Consider the following 22,425-nt stretch of genomic DNA (forward strand, 5'->3'; position numbering starts at 1 on the left):
TGCTGATCTTGCCACTGAGGCAATGTTTTTTTTGTTTTGCTTGTTTTAGCAGCTACAATGCAAGTAAGGTGCTGACTTTTTCTGCGGGAGTAAGGATTGGAAGGATACGGTTTTTAGGGGTTGAGGAATGGAATTTTTTTTTTGTGTTTATTTTTTTTGTTGTTGTTTAGAAACTAGGAAAGTAGGTAAGTTTGGAAAAGTGCGAGGGCCGTTCTTTACGTGGGATTCGAACCCACAACCTCTGGGATGGCAAGCTAGTGCACTTACGCTAGACTACCGAGGCTGCCCTGCTGTTATTGTGAACACAAGTGTACAAACACGTAAAAGTATCCTATTTTGTTATATCTTTTTTTTTAATATTTCTACAAGATGGCGCAAAATCAGTCACCCTATCGGCAGATTTATAATATGCAAATCATATCAAATCATATTTGACACTTGCGAACTATACAGCTGCAGTAAAAGAACAGACAAGCAATGAAGCGCGGCAAGATCAAAATTAAGATTTCCATCACTCAAAATATTTTTTTTTATTGGTAAAAAGTTATTCGAAAACAAAATTGGTTGATTAATTTTGCGCCACCTTCACAATTGTGTCTGACATAACTTCTACTCAAATATGAACGAGACGGTATCAACAAAACGGTCCGCGGATGACATATGGCAAAAATAAATTTTTTGTTTTTTGGTAGGACTGTTATAAGCTTACATGGCAAATTTCAGCGTGATATCTCACATAGTTTGTTTTCTGTGCTACTGTAAACAAGTCAAGCTCGAGTGTGTTCTTCGAATTCTCTTTTATGACTTCAATTGTCTCAAAATGTTTTCCACGGAGCGGCAACTTGAGCTTGGGAAAAAGGAAAAAGTCACATGGAGCCATATCAGGCGAATACGGTGCTTGCGGAACGATATTAACATTATTTTTGTTCAAATAATCGTGAACAAGACGTGATGTGTGAGCTGGTGCATTATCGTGATGCAAGAACCATGACTTGTTGTCCCACAATTCCTTCCTTTTAAGACGAATGTTCTCGCGCAAACGCTTTAAAACGTCTAAATAATATTCAGCGTTAACCGATTTTGCGATTTGTGCGATTTTCAAGCACAATTTCCTTTACTTTTCCGATGTTTTCGTCGTTTACTGATGTTGCTGGACGACGTTCATGAGGCAAGTTTTCAACCGATGTACGGCCCTCTTTGAACGATTTGTACCACTGGAAAACACGTGCACGCGATAGAGCAGAGTCCCCATAGGTTGTCTGCAACATTTTTAAGGCGTCTGAAGCCGAAATTTTGTTGGAATAACAAAATTTCAAACAAATTCTTTGAATTTCCATCGTTAAATTCGAAGAACACACTCGAGCTTGACTTGTTTACAGTAGCACAGAAAACAAACTATGTGACATATCACGCTGAAATTTGCCATGTAAGCTTATAACAGTCCTACCAAAAAACAAAAAATTTATTTTTGTCATATGCCATCCACGGACCGTTTTATTGATACCGTCCCGTTCATATTTGAGCAGAAGCTACATTTAAATTTTCAGCGAATGTCTAAAGAGTTTATCCACGCATCGATTGCCATTTTAAGACTTAATTTTGACAATACATTTAGTTTTATGTTCACGGATTTTTGCAATTAATTGGAGTTTTTGCAGGAAACTTTTACAAGCAATCATATTTACATAATATTTAAGGTTAAAAAAGAAAATATAATTAAAAGGAAAATTAAATAATAAAGCCGGTTAACTGCCGTATTGCTTGCTGCAGGGCGGTCAAGGCAGATTAAAGCCAGTATTGACATGTCGAATTAAAAAGAAAAAAAAAAATCAACTAATCAGCTGTGGTGAGTTTGTTGTACAGTTTGTCAAGAAAGTGTTTTGACAACTTCTAATCTAGCGAAATCCTGACATATTCCTTAAGAAAAAATGTATTTTGTCGTGGCTTTCCTTCAATCTTTGGTTTTATTTTACGAATAAAAATAATTCAGTAGTTAATAGTAGAAAATAAAATTATTCCGTTTAAAAATAATAAAAAACCAAAACAATATATACCTTAAATACAGCTTTCAATAAAATCTTTTTACATAGCTTTATGTTATGGTAGTTATATGTTTGAAAAAATGAATTGTGAATCAATACTTTGTATGTTCACCCGTGCATCTATAGCCCCTTGTCTAGAGATGGCCTACCAGGCTCCTTCATTTATGCAGTGTACGATGAATCTTTTAGCAAATTTTCTGCAAAATTATTAGTTTCCCAGATTGAGAAAAGAATTTTGAGAATATTTTGAATTGTTTTCTTTTTTATAGGTTCACTTGCAGTTACATAATAAATAAGTTAGTATAATTCCTACATACATTTTTAACGAATTTTTATCAAATTTCAAATGTCGCGTTCAATTCGGTGAAACAATAAAATTTTAACGAAAAGCAATTTAAACCACACCTTCACAGCAATAAATCGAAGTACAAATATTTACATACATACATTTACATATTTTATCGAAATTTCAGGTGCCTTCTGATATCTTTGGAAATTATCGGTGTCACACATCTGCTTACCGGTGATCGCTACTTGACAAAAATATATGGCAAATATTTATTTAGTATGCAAGAAGGCTTCACCGGCAAGCAATAAAAGGTGTGACTTTCAGGTATTTCAGAAAATATTGTACATGCATAAAAAATTCAAAAAAAAAAGAAGATAAATACATATTTACATCTATTTAAAAGAAATATTTTGCCAAAATATTAGATGTAGAACTTTGTTCCCTCCGGCTTTTCCTAAACATTTAAGGCTTTCAGTGATAAGGCATCTATGTTCCGGCATCCATGTTTTTTCTGCTATTAATTACCATCTCAACTTAGGTATTTAAGAGCATGCGATGAGACTCAGACACAGTTTTCTTCAAAGGGGAGCAGAAAATTAAAAAGGTCGCGCAAGTCACGAAATATGAGTGCGAACTTTTAATGACTCCATTGATTCCGTTACAAACAAACATTTTATAAAGAAATTTATATAACTGTTTCGCTAATGATACTTCAAAGAAAACAGCTGTTTACGAGTGACATGAATGCTTCAGAAGAAATCGTGAGTCCATCGAGGATGACGAATGTAGTGGCAGGCAGTCGACACCCAAAACTGATGAAAACATCAATACAGTGAACGAAAAGTTGGTCAATAATCGCAAATTAACCATCAGATCGTCCGAGAGCTGGCAGAGGACTTGAACATTGCTTATGGATCCTATCAGGCCATTGTAGTTAATGACTTGGGTTTGCGCCGTCTTGCTGCAAAGTAGGTCCCAAAGGACCTGACCGACCCAACGTACATCAAACGCGTAATTACTGGAGACGAGACGTGGAAAGAAACTTTTGTAGTTCTATTTCAATTTCAATTTTTTAAAATAGGAGTAACGATGCTCGGATGGAAATAAAATTTGCTTAGCATTATATTTCCCGGAGCTAGCACTTTGCGATATAAAAAAAGAAAAAAAAAAAAAAACAACAGAAGTGGAAGTGCCTTCGCCCCTTAATGAGGAGATAATTAATGTAATTAATGGCGGTCGCCGGAGCCGAATGGGTTGGTGCGTGACTCCAAAGAGAATGTAGGTTCGAATCTCGGTGAAACACAACATGAAGAAAAAGTGTTTTTGTAATAGCGGTCGCCCCTCGGCAGGCAATGGCAAACCTCCCAGTGTATTTCTGCCATGGAAAACCTCCTCAAAAAAATATCTGCCGTTCGAAGTCGGCTTGAAACTGTAGTTGCCTCCATTTGTTGAACAACATCAAGACGTACGCCACAAATAGGAGGAGGAGCTCGGCCAAACTCCCAAAAAGGGTGTACGCGTCAATTATATATATATACTGATTAATTTTAAAATTATGCAGATTAAATTATAGTGTTCAACTAAAAGAGTTCAAGTCTTCTCGTATTTCGTCATCTAAGATCTTTAGTCTGTCATAGCATAAACTTTTCCAGTTCACTTTTAAGAATTCGCATCACTGCCCATAGTAAATCAGAAACATTAAAACCTTTAATCTCAAATTTCAGAATCAGAAAGTGCATACACTTGTGGTCACATAATTAAGACTTCCGAATTTCTAATTTGTAGGGAAAAAGTTTCTAAAAATGGCATGCAAAGCAAATTGTGAAAAATCAACGATGGACTTCAAACTTACACTTTATTATAGTTAAATTTAGTGGACTATAAAACTGCATACCCAGAGATTTTCGAAAGGTTCTGATAAAAAAATTTGAGTGGACTATAAAACTGCATACCCAGAGATTTTCGAAAGGTTCTGATAAAAAAAAAATTTGGACTATAAAACTGCATACCCAGAGATTTTCGAAAGGTTCTGATAAAAAAAATTTGAGTGGGCTATAAACCCAGAGATTTTCTAAAGGTTCTGATAAAAAAAATTTGAGTGGGCTATAAAACTGCATACCCAGAGATTTTCTAAAGGTTCTGATAAAAAAAAAATTTGGACTATAAAACTGCATACCCAGAGATTTTCGAAAGGTTCTGATAAAAAAAATTTGAGTGGGCTATAAACCCAGAGATTTTCTAAAGGTTCTGATAAAAAATAATTTGAGTGGGCTATAAAACTGCATACCCAGAGATTTTCTAAAGGTTCTGATAAAAAATAATTTGGGCTATAAAACTACATACCCAGAGATTTTCTAAAGGTTCTGATAATTTTCTGCATTTTTATTGAATTTTGTGCCAAGTTTCGAACTTAAATTTAAAAGAGTTTTCTAATACAAGGAACTATTAAAAAAAATTTACGAAAAAAATTTACCATGAAATTGTAAAAAGTGCGAATACTGTAAAAAGTTGGCGTGACTTGATTATGTGGGCTCAAGTGTAGCTGTGTTGGTAAACTTAAAAGTGTACAATCACAGCTTAAAAATGAAATAACCATAAAAAATATAATTAAAACAACCATTCGCAGAAGCATGAGCTTATCAGAACAACTAAAACAACAAAAACAAAACAAAAAAGGTGCACTTAAACAACAACGAAAGTTGAATCACGATTTGCCCAGCGAAGAAACAAGAAAAAGAAACAGATTTCAGATACAGCGCGAGCGTGAACCCAATCAAAGGAAAACAGATTGCAAGAACATTAATGTCGGACTGGAATTCAATAAAGTAAATAACAAAAGCAGAAAAATAATGATGCAAATACCAATAAAATGAAAAAATTCCGAACTCGAACAAAAGGTATTTCTGATGATTCAGTGTTAACACCACAACAATAAAAAAATAAGAGAAAATAACAAGAAAAAAAAAAATGAATAACAAGAACAAAAATAGAAAACAAGAAAAAAAAATGAATAACAAGAAAAAAAAAATAAAAAACGAAAACCACTTTAACGGCGATCAACGAACATTTCTGTAAAACAAAAGGAACTTCTGTACAGTGACTTACCAGCAGCGATAAGTGGTCGGTCTGAGTGATGATGACGCTCAACAGCCGCTGGCATTTGCCACCGCGCATGCGCATACAACTGACCAACCAAACGCAGCTCTAAGTAAAGCAATAAAATTGCGAGCATTCAATAATAGCATCGAAAAAAATTGACTGGCAACTTAATAACCAACAGTAGCCAACAGTCAAGTCAGGGCATGGTCAAAATGAGCATAATGCTATACAAATAACCACTCGTGCATAAGTGTGTATGTAGGTATATATGTATGTATATACATAGGAAAAAATATCAGCTACAAGCAACTGTGCCTAGAAAACAGTAGCTCAGCTTAAGGCTGAAGTTGTAAAAATTATTCTTCAACTCCGACTTCAAGTGTCCATTTATCAAATTGAATAAAAGAACCAATTATAGAGTTATGTACAAAATATGTGTGTATGTATGTATGTGTGTGTGTGTACACAAGCGTAATGCAATTCCAGTTTGGACAACATTGAATAATGTAAGTGACTTCAAGTTTATCTGTCTGGCGCTGTGTCTGCTGTCGCAGTACTTTTATGTGCAGTGGCGATCAGAACTTAGCGCAGGTTGAGTTTTTTTTTGGCATAAATTTTAAAATTTTTTTTTTATAGTTAAATGATTTTTTTTGTAATATTTTTCATGCATTAGTCAAAGTGATATAAAGTAACTTTCAAACTTAATAAAAAATTTAGAAAAATTAAACAAATTTTTATCTATGCATGAAATTTTTTAATCCGATTTGTTGGAAAATTGTATGAAGGAAGTTTTAAAAAATTGTATGCAGAAAATTTGAAAAATTTCATTAAAGTTTACACTTTTTAATCTAAATATTTAAAAAATTCTAGGTTTTGCAAAAAATTTGAAAAAATTTCATCTAAATTTTGAGCCCTTTAATCTGAATTATTAGAAAATTCTAAATTTTGTAGAAAATTTAAAAAATTTCATTTAAATTTTGTAATCTTTAATCTGAATTTTCAGAAAATTCTAGGCTTTGCAAAAAATTTGAAAAAGTTTCATTTAAATTTTGTAGGTACTCTTTAATCTGAATTTTTAGAAAATTCTAGGTTTTGCAGAAAATTTGAAAAATTTCATCTAAATTTTGTACTCTTTAATCTGAATTTTTCGAAAATTCTAGGTTTTGCTGAAAATTTAAAAAATTTCAATTAAATTTTGTACTCTTGAATCTGAATTTGTAGAGAATTCTAAGTTTTGCGGAAAATTTGAAAAAATTTCAGTTCACTTTAATCTCAATTTTTCTAAAATTCTACGTTATGCCATAATAAAGCCCATACAATTATACTCAAATAAGTGAAAGTTTTAAGTGGCTAAAAACCTGAGTTGACTTATATTATTTTCCCATTATTTCTGCAAGGCACTGGCGCTATGTTCCTATAAAAACCTTCCAATTTTCTTTATCCAAAGCTAGGGATTTTAGCTCTCTCCAGCTCTTGTTATGGGCTGCAATTTCGAGCTGGGTCTGCTTTCTCCAGGTATGGGCTTATCAAAAGCCTTTTCATAGCCATTCCCCGAAATCATTTGAGTTCAGTAACATTTGTCTTCACCGAAATTCCTGCTGTACCCTGCTCTTTAACCAAAGCTTTAGGTTGGGAATACATCTGTACGTCCAACGCCCTTTGGACGAGTTGTCCCACTCAGTTTGCCACTCGCCTATGCAATTATCTCGTAACGCTACAAAAACACCAAAAACATTGACTTCAGGGGGGAGCCTGGTTTATAAGGTCAAAAAAATCAATTTTTTTTTTTTCGTTTTAAGCCATTCCTAATATATTTTAGAATATTCACACAAAGTCTAATTCTCAATATTTCCGCAGATACAAAGCCAAAGGTAGGCGAGCGTTAGGTAGTTACGCTGTGACCGGACAGCTATAGTACAAACTTTATTTTCTTTTCTCGACTTTTCATTTTTATGATTTCTTTGAATTGGCGTACATGAATGAAAAAAACCAATGAACCTTTTGAAATGAATCATAGCTTGTTCCCTTCAGTATTAAATTCTCTTCTATTTGAACTAACAAAATAGATAAAAAAAAAAATGTTCAAGATTTTTATACCAAGTTGAAGTGAATTTTTTTTTTATAGAAAGGCAAAAAGAGAAGGCCAAAAGTTGAAATTTTGGAATTTCTCTCAGTTGTCTTAGTTCATCTAGAATAAAAAATCATGATAATTAGAAATCCATTTGAATTTTTTGCTTTAGATAATAATTACGAGCTGTATCTTGTACGCCAGTTGGAAACTCCAGCGTTGCAGCGCTCTACTAATTTCTATGTTAAACATTTTTTTCAACTTATTTTAACCAGTACAAACATTTTTTATACTTTTTAAATGTTCATTAAAAGATAGAAAAAACTTTGCAGTGCTAAATTAATTTTTTCCTTAAAAAAAATCGCAAAGAGATGCAATTTTTAGACCTCGTAAACCAGGCTCCCCCCTTCATCGATAATGAAATTGTCAATATTTGTTCACTAAGGCGGCATTGTGCGACGGCCAGGTTTGGCCCGAAATTTGTATTGGTACTCGCAGTTAGAGAGCAACAGCCACGTAAACTGCCGTGAATTATCTGTCATATTGGTAGTTATGCCTATCTGTGTTATAAAATGAAGTACAACGAGAACTCTACTGTGAACTCGCACCACTGACCGCCCGCGTCCAACAAAGAACAACAAACAAGAACATCGAACAACTCCTGTTAAATTACTAAAATAAAAAGTGGAAGCATAAATGAGTAAAATACAAAAAAAATGTTATAAAATCGCATAAAAAGTGGAAGCATAAAGAGTAAAATTAAACCAAAAAAAAACCAAAACATTTTTATAAAATCGCATAAAATTTCCATATGAGCAACAGATGATTCACTGTTCTTATGCTTCGTGACTCTGTTTTTATTTTCTTTTTTTATTTTTATTTTTGGCGTTCGTGTCGCATAGTTAATGCGGCAGCATCCATTCCCTGACATTTCTGCATTTTTTACGCATACAAATGCAATAGGGCACCGAAAGCGATAATCCTGTTCAATGCAAGCGCTTTTATTTCTGTTTTATTATTTGTATACGAATTGCTCGGTCGCCTTTTTCAAGATTTCTGCTGCCTTTTTTCGAACAACTTCAACGATGTGGACTATGTGGCATGTTGCGCATGTGCTTCTGACTCATTGCCTTAATCGTCCATGTAACTTTTATTTATACATGTTTGCTTGTACCTCGCGTGTTTTATGTGTGCATGTGTGCAGGTGAGTGATCCTCGCTCAACCTCTTGTAATATTCGCGAGTGGGAGCGTGAATGCCTGTCTGCTGCCGCTCTTCGTACTTTCATCTTTCTCCGCTGGAGTGCGTTGTTCCATTGAGTGCTCTGCAATTTCTGCTTTCTTTGTTTTCTTTTGGAATTTCTACTGTTGCTTCTACTCGCCGCCGTATTCGTTGCTGCGATTTCATACGTTCAGTCAAGTACGAACGCTTGACACGTTTACAACTCGTCGGTAGTCGATAATGTGAAGAGCTTGAAATTTGTTTTTGTAGCTTGAAAGCGTATACTTTAGTTCTGAGCTCACCTTTGTACGCATTGCTTTGGTTTGTTATCGCACAGAGCGCACGACGTGTAAGCATGCGGGCAAAGCAGCTTGTAGCGATAAGCGCATGAATTTAGCGCGATTTCAGTTGAGAAAAAGTGGCGAGTGACTAAGTGCTACCCTTGAAAAACGCAAACCAATCGACTCAATTGCACGGAGACCCAAAGAGGCATGTTTTTGTTGTTTTTCGTTGTGTTTTCTTTTATTATTATGGCGGAAGTAAACTTTGACGGATCAATGATAATAAGTCATCTCTCATTAAATGCAGATGATTAATAGTTCATTCTTTCACTGGCGTGAAATTGGAGAAATATTTGTGCAGTTGTTAATATGAAACTACAAATAAGAAATTAAATGAGAAATAAAGTAACAAAGTGCATTAAGTACAAAAAAAAAGTAGAATTAGGTACAAGACTAACATTTGTTTGTATGTATTTGTTTGGACATACAATAAAATTAAATTAAATTAAACTGAAATTTTAGAAAAAAAAAATTAAATTGAGATTATAAAAAAAAATTGAATTTATACAAAAAAAAATTGAAATTATAAAAAAAAAAATTTAAATTATAAAAAAAAATTTAAATTATAAAAAAAATAAAATTTAAATTAAAGCGAAAAATTGAAATTATAAAAATAAAAAAAAAAATAAAATTTAAATTAAAATTATTGAAAAAGTAATAATAAAATTGGCATAAAATAATAAAACTGATGTTAAAATTAAAAAAAAAAATAATGAAATAAAATTAAAAAAAAGAAAATTAATTAAATTAAAAAAAAGTAAAATAAAATTTAATTAAAATAAAAAAAAACAAGAAATATATAAAATAAAAGAATTAAAAAAGAAATAAGAAAATTAAACTAAAATTATAAAAAAAATTGAAATTATAAAAAAAAATAAAATTTAAGTTATAAAAAAAATTTAGTTATAAAAAACAGAGAAAAATTGAAATTATAAAAATAAAAAAAATAAAATTGAAATTAAAATTATAAGACAAGTAAAAATAAAATTGACATAAAATACAAAAACAAAAAAAAAATAAATAAAATTAAAAAAAAATAAAATAAAAAAAAATAAATAAAATTGATATCAAAGTTAAAAAAGGAAATAAAATTAAAAAAAAAAAAATTAATTAAATAAAAAAAAAATTAATTAAATTAAAAAAAAGTAAAATAAAATTTAATTAAAAAACAAAAAACAAAAACTATATAAAATACTAAATAAAAGAGATGTAATTTCAAATAAACTAAATTTAAAAAAAAAAGATGAAAATAAAAATGAAATAAATTAATAGAAAATTCAATAAAATAAAATAAGCCTGAATAAATAAAAAAAACAAGTTAGAAAAGGAAGAAAAAAATATAATTACACAAATAAGTGAGAACGAAATGAATAAAACAAAAATTTAAATGTACACTTGTGTTCCCAATAATAGCAGTGCGGCATATTGCAAAGTTATTTTATTATTATTTACTTTTTATTTTTTTTTTTTTGAGGGAAAATAAAATCTGAAATAAAATAAAAAAAATGTGTTAAAAAAGGCATTATTTTGATGAAATTAATTAATTATGAAAATAATTAAGTGCAAAAATGAAAATAAAAAAAATTTACAATAGTAAAATTAAAAACTAAACTTCTGCACTTACTTCCTGTGGATCTGCTGGTTAAATCCATTGCTGCTCAAAGCGCTATTAGGTTGAAGGATATTGGCCTTTGGAGACAACTTCCTGTAGGACATAGTAGCATCTTCAAGCAGATCTCCCCTTTCTTCTCTGTTTTTCGCACTGATCTCTCCTTCCGCAAACTGTGTTTTGAGGGTTGTGCTAGCCATCTTTCCGAGCAGGCAAGACTGGAAGGAGGGGAGAATCGGCACGGATATAGGTACCTCTATTTTCACTGACGGATCCAAGATGGAATCTGGAGTGGGAGCGGGGGTTTACTTTATATAAATCAGCCAGCATTTCGCTCTCCTTTAAACTGCCGGAAACGAGCAGCGTTTTTCAAGCAGAGGTCTTCGCGATCCTGCAAGCATGCAAAATGCTTCGACATTAATATTTTTTCCGATAGTCAAGCTGCGACCAAGGCCCTGTCATCACCGTATTGCAGCTCACTTCTGATGAACTCCTGTAAGGACGAACTCAAACGTCTCGAACGTGCAGAAAACATTTCCCTTATCTGGGTTCCTGGGCACCGGAATATAGAGAGAAATGAAATTGCCGATGACCTTGTCATGAAGGAGTCGACAGAACCGGTTTCAGCTGTCCCCTTCTCAGACATCGGTGTCCCCTTGACCGTTGTTAAAGGGAAACTACACAATTTCTTCCTAAAAAAAAGCGCAAGAAACCTGTAAGTTCTGAAATGTCTTGTCAACTCGATAACAGTTTCCTCAATTTAACGGCTGAACGGTACACTTTTCGCCTGGTAATGCATACTAGGAATGCCAAAGCTTTTCTGCTTTCCTTATCCGTTCTTCTTTGTTCAGTTTCCAGCTCAGTTTGGAGTCCAAGAATAGCCCTTGGCAGTAGTAGAATATAGAGAATTTGAATAACAAACTATTAGGGTAGCTTTTATATATATTTTTTGAAATTTTTTATTTCGGACACTGTGCGGTGGGGATAGCCTCAGCATGTCTCAGGGTGTTACGTTGGGAGTATTCTGCAGCAGCTTATGTGTAATTACACAGCATTTTCGGTATCGCATAATCGTTGCCTCGATTCTGCTACGCTCTACTCCGCATGGAATTATATTGCCGATCAGAGAATCAGAAATTTGCTTAAATTTGAAAAAAAAGTACATTTTTTTAAATTTTTTTTTTATTAAAATTAGCTTACAACATAAATCTTGTAAACTATTTGTGTTAGGAGTTTTGGCATCATCTAGGCCTTAAGCTCGTGAGTACTTTTCGTTTAGGATTTCAAGCCTCGGATACACCATTCACTCGCTTACGATCACTATGGGCCAGTTTTCTGTGGGCTGTGTGAGTACCCTATTGATCATCGAATCTATCTGAGTCTACAGCTAACCTAAATAAGTATATTAAATTACGAAAAAAATAGTTACAATAGTTACAAGAAGAAAAAATTGAAGAAAAAATGAAAATTATTCTGCGTAGCAAAAACAAAAATTAATACAACAAATGTCGTGGGAATAAAAAATGAGGCTCAATAGCTGAAATATGTGCGGTCCTAATATGTATTTAAGTACTCTGTACTAGGGGATATATACATAGATATCCTATATGTCCATATGTACGACTCGTCGCTGTGCCATTAAATGTGCCTTGCAGTAGGTTAGGTTAGGTTGACCTGGCTGGCTGAAAGCTATCACATAGACCTATTGATCCTTAGTGTTGGCAGATGGAGCTAGATCCTTACGTTTCTTTGTAGTAGACATCTTGTAATAAGTCTGCGTCTTTTGCGAATCTAAGTTAACTTTGGCGCTCTATCTCCGACAGGTACTCTAACTTCTCATATTGTAAAGCTCCTAAGCATTTTAATCTGGCTCTAGCTAATGCAGGGCAAGAACATAGAAGATGTTCTAGCGTTTCCCTCTCTTCTAAAGAGTGATTTTTTAAGAGCTATAGGAAAGTTTTTCAAAAAAAAAAAACAATTGTCTGTAAACAGCGCTTTTGGCAATCTCATCTACAATTTCGTTTCCGGCAATGCCCTTATGCCCGGGTACCCAATAGATATGCAACCGTCTGTTTGCGGCTAATCTGTCTATAGCTTCCCTGCTTTTTAGAACATTTTTGGATGAAATTTCATATGAGTTTATTGCCTTTATCGCAGCTTGACAGTCAACGTACACATGGTAGAAAAAGTCTGCTTTCACCCACTGTTATAAAGTATTAAAATAATTTAACGTGTTTATCTTAAAACTCTCAGTTATTTCTTTTCACTTATTTCAAAGAAAATTATTCGTAGAGGGTATGAACAAAATTTTTTGGAGTTTGAGCTGCGTCGTGTTCAGATAACGGGATTGTACTACAGTTGCTTTAATAGGCCGAGCAGAAAAAGTGTGTGTTCATTTCGAATAGTGACGATTATTTGCATGACAATAACGTTAAATTTAATTTTAAATCGTTCATGTAGTTGACGCGGTTAAGAACAAATCTAAAGAGGGAAAAAATGATATTAGAAATACATTTTTTGTTACTATGGACCAAAGGCGAAAAGAAATAGATATTGGTGAAAGGAAAATCATTGTAAGTTTGTGGCAAAATAGTAAGAACTATCGGGAAATCGCGAAAATTGTTGGGAGGCAATACTCCTCGGTCCAAAGAGTGATAAACAACTTCAAGCAAACGAATTGTTTGGAGTCTAAGCCTCGTTCTGGGCGTCCAAAAAACTGACGGAAAGAGAAGAACGCAACATAACTATTCTTGTGAAGTCTAATCCACGATTAACAGCAAGCCAAATTTCAAAAGACATAGAAGTAAAATACCAAAAGAAAGTACATCCAGATACAGTAAGAAAAATTCTAAAAAGAATCGGATTTCACGGCAGAGTGGCCCGAAAAAAACCCTTCATATCGCGAGTAAATCGACTTAAGCGGATGGCTTTCGCCAAGGAATACGTAAACAAGCCACCTGAGTTTTGGAATAGTGTGATTTTTGCAGATGAGAGCAAGTTTTGCATTTTCGGGATAAAAGGTCGTAAAATTATTTGGAGGAAAAACGGAACGGCACTTGGAAAGCAATATCTGGTACCTACGGTAAAGCATGGGGGAGGAGGTGCCATGATATGGGGGTGTATGGCTAGTTCGGGCGTTGGAAATATACAGTTTATTGAGTCGATAATGAACATATATGATTATCTCGATATTTTAAAAACGAATCTGAGAGAAAGTGCTATCAAACTGGGTTTCGGTGAAAGATTTGTTTTCCAACAGGACAACGACCCGAAACACACAGCAGAGATTGTTAGGTTGTGGTTGTTGTATAATGTTCCAAAACAACTTCGCACACCCCCACAATCACCTGACCTTAACCCCATTGAGCACTTACGGAACGTTCTAGAAAAAAAAATACGAGAGCGTACAATAACTAGCAAGGAAATCCTTAAGAAGGCGCTTAAAGAGGAATGGAAAGCCATAAGTCCAGAAATAACAGCCAAACTAAAAAGGCGCTATTAATTTTAAAACATTTCTATGATCTTAAGCCTTTTATTTTATTATTATTGAAGTGAACGCAAACTTTTTCCGTTTAATTTGAATGGCCTTTTTAATTTTATGTGATCTCATTTTAAATTTGATTTTGTTATTGGTAGCGAAATATATGTGATAGTTACGTTTAAGTGAACTAAATAAAACTAAAATATTTATTGTTTTGAACTTTTTCTAATGCAAAGAATATTTGCATAGGTGAACGCAGACTTTTTCTACTATGTGTATATATCTATTTTGGAGTTGCTTAATGTCTTTGCGAATGCTATTTCTGCAGCCTTACCTACAGCAAAGACTTCTGCTTGAAAGATAATGCAGTGGTCAGGAAGCTTAAATGGCTGCCTGATGCCTAGCTCTGCGCAGTAGATCCCTGCCCCTACTACTTGCCTTGCAGTAACTTTTCAGGAGAGCACAAAAACTGACTGCTTTTTTTCAGAATATTTTTTAGTACTGCGAGCGCAAAATTGTTGATCACTTCCAAACCAAAAGAGTTATAAAAAAACGGCAAATGCAGAAATGTTAACCGTAGATAGTGTTAATAAAAAATTGTAATACAAAAATGTACAGAAGTCACATATGTAACTCTGACTGTGTCGCCGCAGCGACGATATGCGGCCCAAGTCCATAATGACCTACTTAAATTTCTTAATTCTAAACTAAATAAACTTCTTATGCAAATATAAATGCATATAAACTGGCTCGCAATGTTTAACAGCAACAACAAATTCACCGTTTACTTAAAGCAATTAAACGAAATGACACTGATAATAAAAATAAATACAAACAAAATTTCAAAACAAAGCAAAATACTTGTACGACGTAAAGCTACCGTTGGAGCACTCACGTAAACCAAACTGCCTGACTGAGGATGAGGCTGATTGTAATGATAATGAGGGAGGTTGAAAAGCAAAAGCACAACAATAATTTGAAATGAATTAGCGAGCGGGCGCTGATTTACAGTTTTTGTGGCATAGTTCACGTAGGAAAGAATAAATACTTCTCGTCTGGTAGGAGAAAAAAGTAGGAGAAGAAGCAAACATAAATACTTACACATACTTACCCACAAAGTGTTCGCATGTGCCGAAAATACCTGCAAGTTTATATGTGGATGTGTGCACCTTGCGTCTCTCTCTCTGATAATCTTACATTCATATGTGTGTATGTGTGTATTTTTAGAAAGAATTTGTCACAAGGCTATTGAATTAGGCCAATTACTTACAAAGTTAATGTTGAAATTTTCTAAAATAGCCCAAAAGAGCGGTATATTTACGTACCTACATATTAGGTTGGGGAAAAAGTAATGTTGTATTTTGTCAATTGAGCGCGATATTTAAATATATCGTGCGTTGTACTTATTGCATCCGATCACACTAAACTGCGATTTGAAGACGACAATCTGTACTACAAGTGTCTCTTTGACAGTGTTGTGATCGTACGTTGCAGGCTTAAGTTATAGCGCGTCAAAGATGGAGTCCACCAAGCAAGCAATTCGTCATGTTTTACGTTTTTACTACCTTAGAGGTAAAAATTCAAAAGGCGGCGGCAAAAATTTGTGAAGTTTATGGGCCTGATACTGTAACGATTCGCACAGCACAGCGTTGGTTCGATCGATTTCGTTCTGGTGTAGTAGATGTCGAAGATGCACCCCGTACTGGTAGGCCAATCGTCGTAAAGACTGATAGACTCGTTTAAATTATCCAAAGAGACCGGCATGTGAGCATTCGCTCGATTAGTCAGGAACTAGGTGTAGACCACAAAACCGTTTGAAACCATTTGCAGAAGATTGGATTCCAAAAACAGCTGGATGTTTGGGTGCCACACGTGTTGACGCAAAAAAATCTCTTGGACCGAATCAACGCTTGCGATTCTCTGCTAAAACGGAACGAACTTGACCCATTTTTGAAGCGGATGGTGACTGGCGATGAAAAGTGGATCACGTACGACAACGCCGAGTGAAAAAGATCGTGATCGAGAAGCAGCGAGCCGGCCCAAACCGTCGCCAAGCCCAGATTGACCGCCAGGAAGGTTTTGCTGTGTGTTTGGTGGGATTGGAAGGGAATTATCCACTATGAGCTGCTCAACTATGGCCAGACCCTTAATTCGGTCCTCTACTGTGAGCAACTTGACCGTTTGAAGCAGGCGATTGACCAGAAGCGGCCAGAATTGATCAATAGGAATGGTGTTGTGTTCCACCAGGACAACGCTCGTCCTCATACATCTTTGATGACCCGCCAGAAGCTACGAGAGCTCGGATGGGATGTCCTATCGCACCCACCATATATTCCGGACCTGGCACCAAGTGACTATCATCTCTTCCGGTCCATGCAAAACTGGTTGTCTGAGTTTTTTGCAAATAAGGAGGCGGGGTTTTCTAAAGGGGGGATAATGAAGTTGCCTTCTAAATGGCAACAAGTTTGCGAACAAAACGGGGCATATTTGGCTTGAATCGGATTAGTCTAAGTACGTTAAATAAAGCGTCAAATTTCGATCACAAATACGACATTTCTTTTTCCTCAACCCTATATTTATATCTAAAAGTAAAAAATAGGTGAAATAATGTCAGTAATAGGTGTACTAATGTTTGAAAAGAACTCAATGTTTTGAACATACAATAATTTCGCTTAATTAATTAATCTATCAACATATTTTTCATACGAAGAGACCCCATATTTCTTGCTTATTTCAAAATGTATTCACTTAATAAATTATTCCATTCAAAATAAGGCGGTAACAAAAATATCACTATTTCAATATTCTTCTTGTTAATTGGCGCTATAACCGCTTATGCAATTTTGGCCGAGTTTAAGAAAGCGCACCAGTCGTTTCTTTCTCGAACTAACCGGCGCCAGTTGGACACACCAAGTGAAGCCAAGTCCTTCTCCACCTGATCTTTCCAAGGCAGAGGATGCCTTCCTCTTTCTCTGCTACCACCAGCTGGTACCGCATCAAATACTTTCAGAGCCGGAGCGTTGGTATCCATTCGGAAGACACGACCCAGCCAACGTAGCCGCTAGATTTTCATTTTCGCTGCGCTATGTCTATGTCGTCGTAAAGCTCATACAGCTCATCGTTCCATCGCCTGCGATATTCGCCATTGCCAACGTGCAAAGGTCCAAAAATCCTGAGCAGAATCTTTCTCTCGAACTCTCCAAGCGTCGCTTCATCGGATGTTGTCATCACCCACGCTTCTGCGCCATACGCCACTATTTCAATCACAATGGCGAAAAAAATGTAAAACAAAAGTACTTTTAATCCATAACTATGGAATTTAACTAATGCGTTAATACTTTGTTGAGAACCCTTTATTGGCAATTACAGTCGCACAGCGCCTTGGCATAGAATCCACTAAATCCTGACATCTAGTAATCGGAATTCGCTCCCAACTTTCCCTTACAACCATCCAAAGCGCCACATTAGTAGTTGGATTGCAAATGTGAAGTGTCTTTTTAACATCAGTCCACAAATCCTCTAAATTGTGTTGAGATCTGGAGACTGTGTGGGCCATTCCATGACGTTGATGGTGTTGCCCCCAAACCATGTTTTAGCGTTTTTTCTCTCGTGTGCTTGGGCTCATTGTCCTGTTGGAAGCCCCATTTTAATGGCATTTCATCTTCTGCATATGGTAGCATTACATTTGGCAGGATATCGACGTTGCCATGCTGATCCCTGATCGTTCTAATCCAATGAATCGGACCTACTTCGTAGAAGGAAATCACGCCCATTTCATAACTCCTGGAACTCCCATGTTTAATGGTTGTTTTCGTGTACATCGGTCTAGATTCTTCATTTGGTGGTTTCCTAACGTAACTACGAGAACCAGTCCTTTCATACAACACGATTTTGCTCTCATCTGTCCACAATATGTTTCTCCACTTTTACACTGGCCAATTGGAGTGTTGCTTAGCGAAATTCAAGCGTTTAGCTGCGTGTTTAACGGTCAAAAGCGGAACCCTTTCTCGCACTACAAGCGCTAAAATTATTTTCTCTCAGTCGAGTGCGAATGTTTTCAACAGATGCAGTAATATTTAGGTCCTTTTTAAGCTCCGTCGCTGGCTTGAATGGCTCATTTTTTTCGTTCACGAGACTACTTTTTGGACAAATTTCTTGGCATTACTAATCATTTTCTTTGAGCAGCCCAGTAACCGACTTATTTCGGCGAAGGGTTTGCCCTCCTCAAGCATTTTTTTTTTTAATAATTGTCCTTTTTTCTTCACTGCTGTTTCAATGCTTTTCGCGGCCCATACTTAGATGTTTAATTAGATGTTTTATCTGTTTTGTCTTTTAAAAAATCACCTTTCCTAACAAAAACGCGTGTTTCCCAATGACAATTTGCTTCTTTTGAGAAGAACCGTTATCATTTTAGTTCTGTTTTTTGCTCTCCCAAATCAGAGAGACCGTCAGAGCAAAAAGAGAAAGGTAACTGCAAACCAAATTTCTGTAAAATAAAGTGAACTGCTTGTTTTGGTGCTATTATTATTTCCCCGGGCACTGTACATAAATCGTTTAAGATATGTCTAGAAACGTTTCCTATTCAGTTTTATCGCAATCTTTTCCATTTCATACAGTTTTTTTTTTACAAATTTTAACGGTTGATTGATAGGTCTATTAAATAACAACCCTGACTCTGTAAATCAATTTATCTTATACCTATGAAATGAAACTTTTTTTTCAATTTCAAACGTTTATAAACAAAAAATGGTTACAAATTTAATCTTCGAAATAATAACCATCGCTAGCGACACATTTTTCCCATCTCTCAGACAATTTGTGGATGCAGCGCCAAAAAAAATTGGCCGTCTTTGACCGCAAACCAATCATCGAGCCATGTTTTGGCTTCTTCGTGAGAATTGAAATGATTTGCTCGGAAAGTGCGTGGCCCATCGATGCAAACAAATGATAATCGGAAGGCGCCAAGTCTGGTGAGTAAGCCGCATGCACCAGCGGATCCCAATCGTACGTCTCCACCAATTCCCGGGTCGCTCTTGTTCGATGTGGCGGTGCATTGTCATCAAGAAAAATTACTTTGTGACGCCGATCGGCATATATTATGGGCGTTTTCGGTGTATAGCGCTGTTCAAATCGGTCAATTGTCGTTGGTAGCGTGCGTCCGTCAACTGTTTCACCTGGTCGTACCAAATCATACCACCCTGATCCCAGCAAACACACAGTATTGTATTGCGGCCGAAGCGATTTGGTTTGGCCGTTGTTTTTGGCTTGTAGCCGGGCGGACCATAAGATCGTTTACGCTTGGGATTGGAGAAATACACCGATTTTTCATCACCCACAACGATTCGATGCAAAAAGACTTCCTTTTGAACCGAGAGAGCAGCATTTCACAAGTGGTTTTTCGATGTCCGCAAATCGTAGTTTGAAGGCACGAAATTCGACATTTTTAAGAGCGACAAAAATGCATTGTTGTATGAAACGTAACAAACAATGAACTGAATATTGTGGACAGATGACAGACGAAAAAAACAAGACATTTGGGAAGATTTAAGTACTAATAGCTGAAAGTCTCATTTCATAGGTATATACCTACCGTGCATGCCACCTTGATCAAAAAGTCCCAGGCGGTCGAGCTGTTGAAGAAAGGAGCACCCAGTGACGGCCTGTACATAAAAAAAATTGAGTTAATAACTTTACTACTGCAGCAGTGCCAAAATGTGGGTATTACTTAGGTAAAAGTCAACTAATTTGTAAACTGATTAAAAATATCCTAGAACTTTTTTTTATCAACGGCCTCTGAATAGAATTTATGATATTGCACAGGTATATCACATCTCAAATATTTAAATGCATAAGTCGACATGCTAGAGAAGTACATATACATAAATATATGTAAATGTGTGAGATATACATATGTATGTATGTATGTATGGTATGTACCGAGGTGCATCATAACCGCTTGATATGAATAGAAATGCTAAATATTGTTTGGTACATGCAACAAAGCGTGTCCAAGATATATATGTACGTGTGTGCGCGCGCCTATATACATATGAACTTGTGTGTATAAAAGAACAAATGCATACTATCATACTTAGCTGCATATACAGGGTGTTAAAGGAAGAATGTGAAATATTTAAGGAGGCCAAAATATTATGGACCAAAAGAAACCAAAATTGGATTTCCAAAACATTTATTTCCAATCACCTGTTAACTTCCTATTGTTGTTGGACAGAATCGATACAATTCGGGCCATAAAACGTTCGTTATCATCTCACGATAGCGAACACTATTCACAGTAACTGCCTGACCGGCCTCATTTTGGAAAAAATACGGCCCAATCATGCCGCCGGCCCATAAACCGCACCAAACAGTCACTCTTTGTGGGTGCATTGGTTTTCGGGCAATCACTCTTGGATTATCATTCGGTCGAATGTGGAAATTCTGCTTATTGACGAATCCACTGAGGTGAAAATGTGCCTCATCACTGAAGATGATTTTCTTCGAAAATTGGTCATTCAATGTTGCCATTTCCTGCCACCATTCTGACCATTGACGACGCTTGAAATGGTCAAGAGGCTTTAGTTCTTGAGTCAATTGCACCTTGTAAGCGTGTAAATGCAAGTCTTATGCATAATGTTCATCAACGACGAGCGTGAGAGGTGCAATTGTTGGGCACGACGATGAGTTGAGGTGGACGGCTCTTCAACCACACTATCGCGAACAGCAGCAATATTTTCTGCAAGTCGAGCTGTACGAGCATGCACTGGTGTTTTCACATCTTCCACAGACCCGGTTTGCTCAAACTTTTGCACAATTTTTCCCATTGTACGCACATTCGGACGATTAAATTGACCGAAAAATCACGAAGTGCGCGATATGCATTTTGATTTGAACGCCCGTTTTCATAATAAGCCTGAATAGCTTTAACGCGTTGCTCGATTGTGTATCTTTCCTTGTTTCTAAATTAATTAGTCTGAAATTGAAAAATGTCAAATTAAATGCAGAAAAAAACTTGACGTTTAGGTGTGGTTCACATTCAACATTGGCCCTTGATTATTAACCACCCTTGCTTAGAGTGGTCGAAAAAAAAATTATGTTCTTGTTGCTGCCCCTTAAATTTTTTCTATGGCCGACAAAGTGAGTCACTTGTTTAAATTTTTGATTTTTCTTTTTTTATTGATGATAAACAGTTCACTAGACAGGGCTAGTTTACTGGGGCGGCAGCCCTTGGTCGAAAAAACCCGAGTCATTCCGGCAACGTAGAACCGGCTGCCATGGGAATGGTACGCCTGCCGCAAATGCCTTCAAATTTAATATTGAATCGCCATAAGAAAAAGGCACTTTTTCGTAAATTTGGTATAAAATGTTTACGGATAGAAATATTTAATCTCCGCTTTTAATTTACCTTCCCAAATGACACAAAATGAGAAAATAATTTCATAAATTTTTTATGTGAACCCATGCTTTGTGTTTTTTTGGCCATCCTAATATACACCATTTGCTCTGTTACCCTCTTTTGAAGAATTAAGTCCTAGATGAATTAAGTCAATGTGTGTTGATTTCTTTCCAAATGCACGATTAGCAATTCAAAAGCTGTGCTTTCTTTTTTTTATTATTATTTTTGAGTAGCTGCAGCCTTTCAAGGCTATTTACAAAATGACCATAGATTCGTGTTTTTAAATATTAAAAAAAAAAAAAAAAATCCAGAAGGTGTAAATCAACTGATCTTGCGGGCCACATACCTATGTAAAAATAGTTTTATGTAAATATCTCCAACGTCTATAGAAAAGTAGGCTGAAACGCCGTGCTCCAGAAGTAGATACTGACCTTGATCATCGAGATAAATAATGAGGACAGGAGAGGCAGAGAAGAGTCGGTCGATTTAGATATGCCACAGCATAAAGACGACGCACTTCGGTCACAATACCATTAGCACGATTCTACTAGAAATGCATGCCGGTTAATTCCAAGAATGATAGAAAAAATATTGCGCCCATCAGATATTGTGTGATGTTACATTGTAGTTGCAGTTGCATGAGAGAAATGTGTAAATGCGAGCTAGAATGCAAGAAGAGGAATACAAGACACAAACAATGCACGAATAAATTGCATAAGCTCGATGTCACACACACAGCGATTCTCTCAAATTCGCTGGGAGCAAAGTAGCGGTACCACCTTATTATTCTCTCCATAGTGAGTTCAATTGTGCTTCTGTTTGATAAAAGAAACAGTCACAGAACGAAAACTTGTCAAATTGTTGAGTTCGAAATTATGTT

The 22,425-nt window shown here is 35.6% G+C and overlaps 1 protein-coding gene across 1 annotated transcript in view; it reads left to right on the forward strand.

The window, feature by feature from the left end:
- The window catches only part of LOC129241483 (supervillin-like), a 104,090-nt gene that overhangs the window by 20,827 nt on the left and 60,838 nt on the right, over nucleotides 1-22,425 (forward strand). The gene's annotated exons all lie outside the window — the stretch shown is intronic.

This window comes from Anastrepha obliqua, chromosome 3 (genome assembly GCF_027943255.1).
Source record: "Anastrepha obliqua isolate idAnaObli1 chromosome 3, idAnaObli1_1.0, whole genome shotgun sequence".
NCBI lineage: Eukaryota > Metazoa > Arthropoda > Insecta > Diptera > Tephritidae > Anastrepha > Anastrepha obliqua.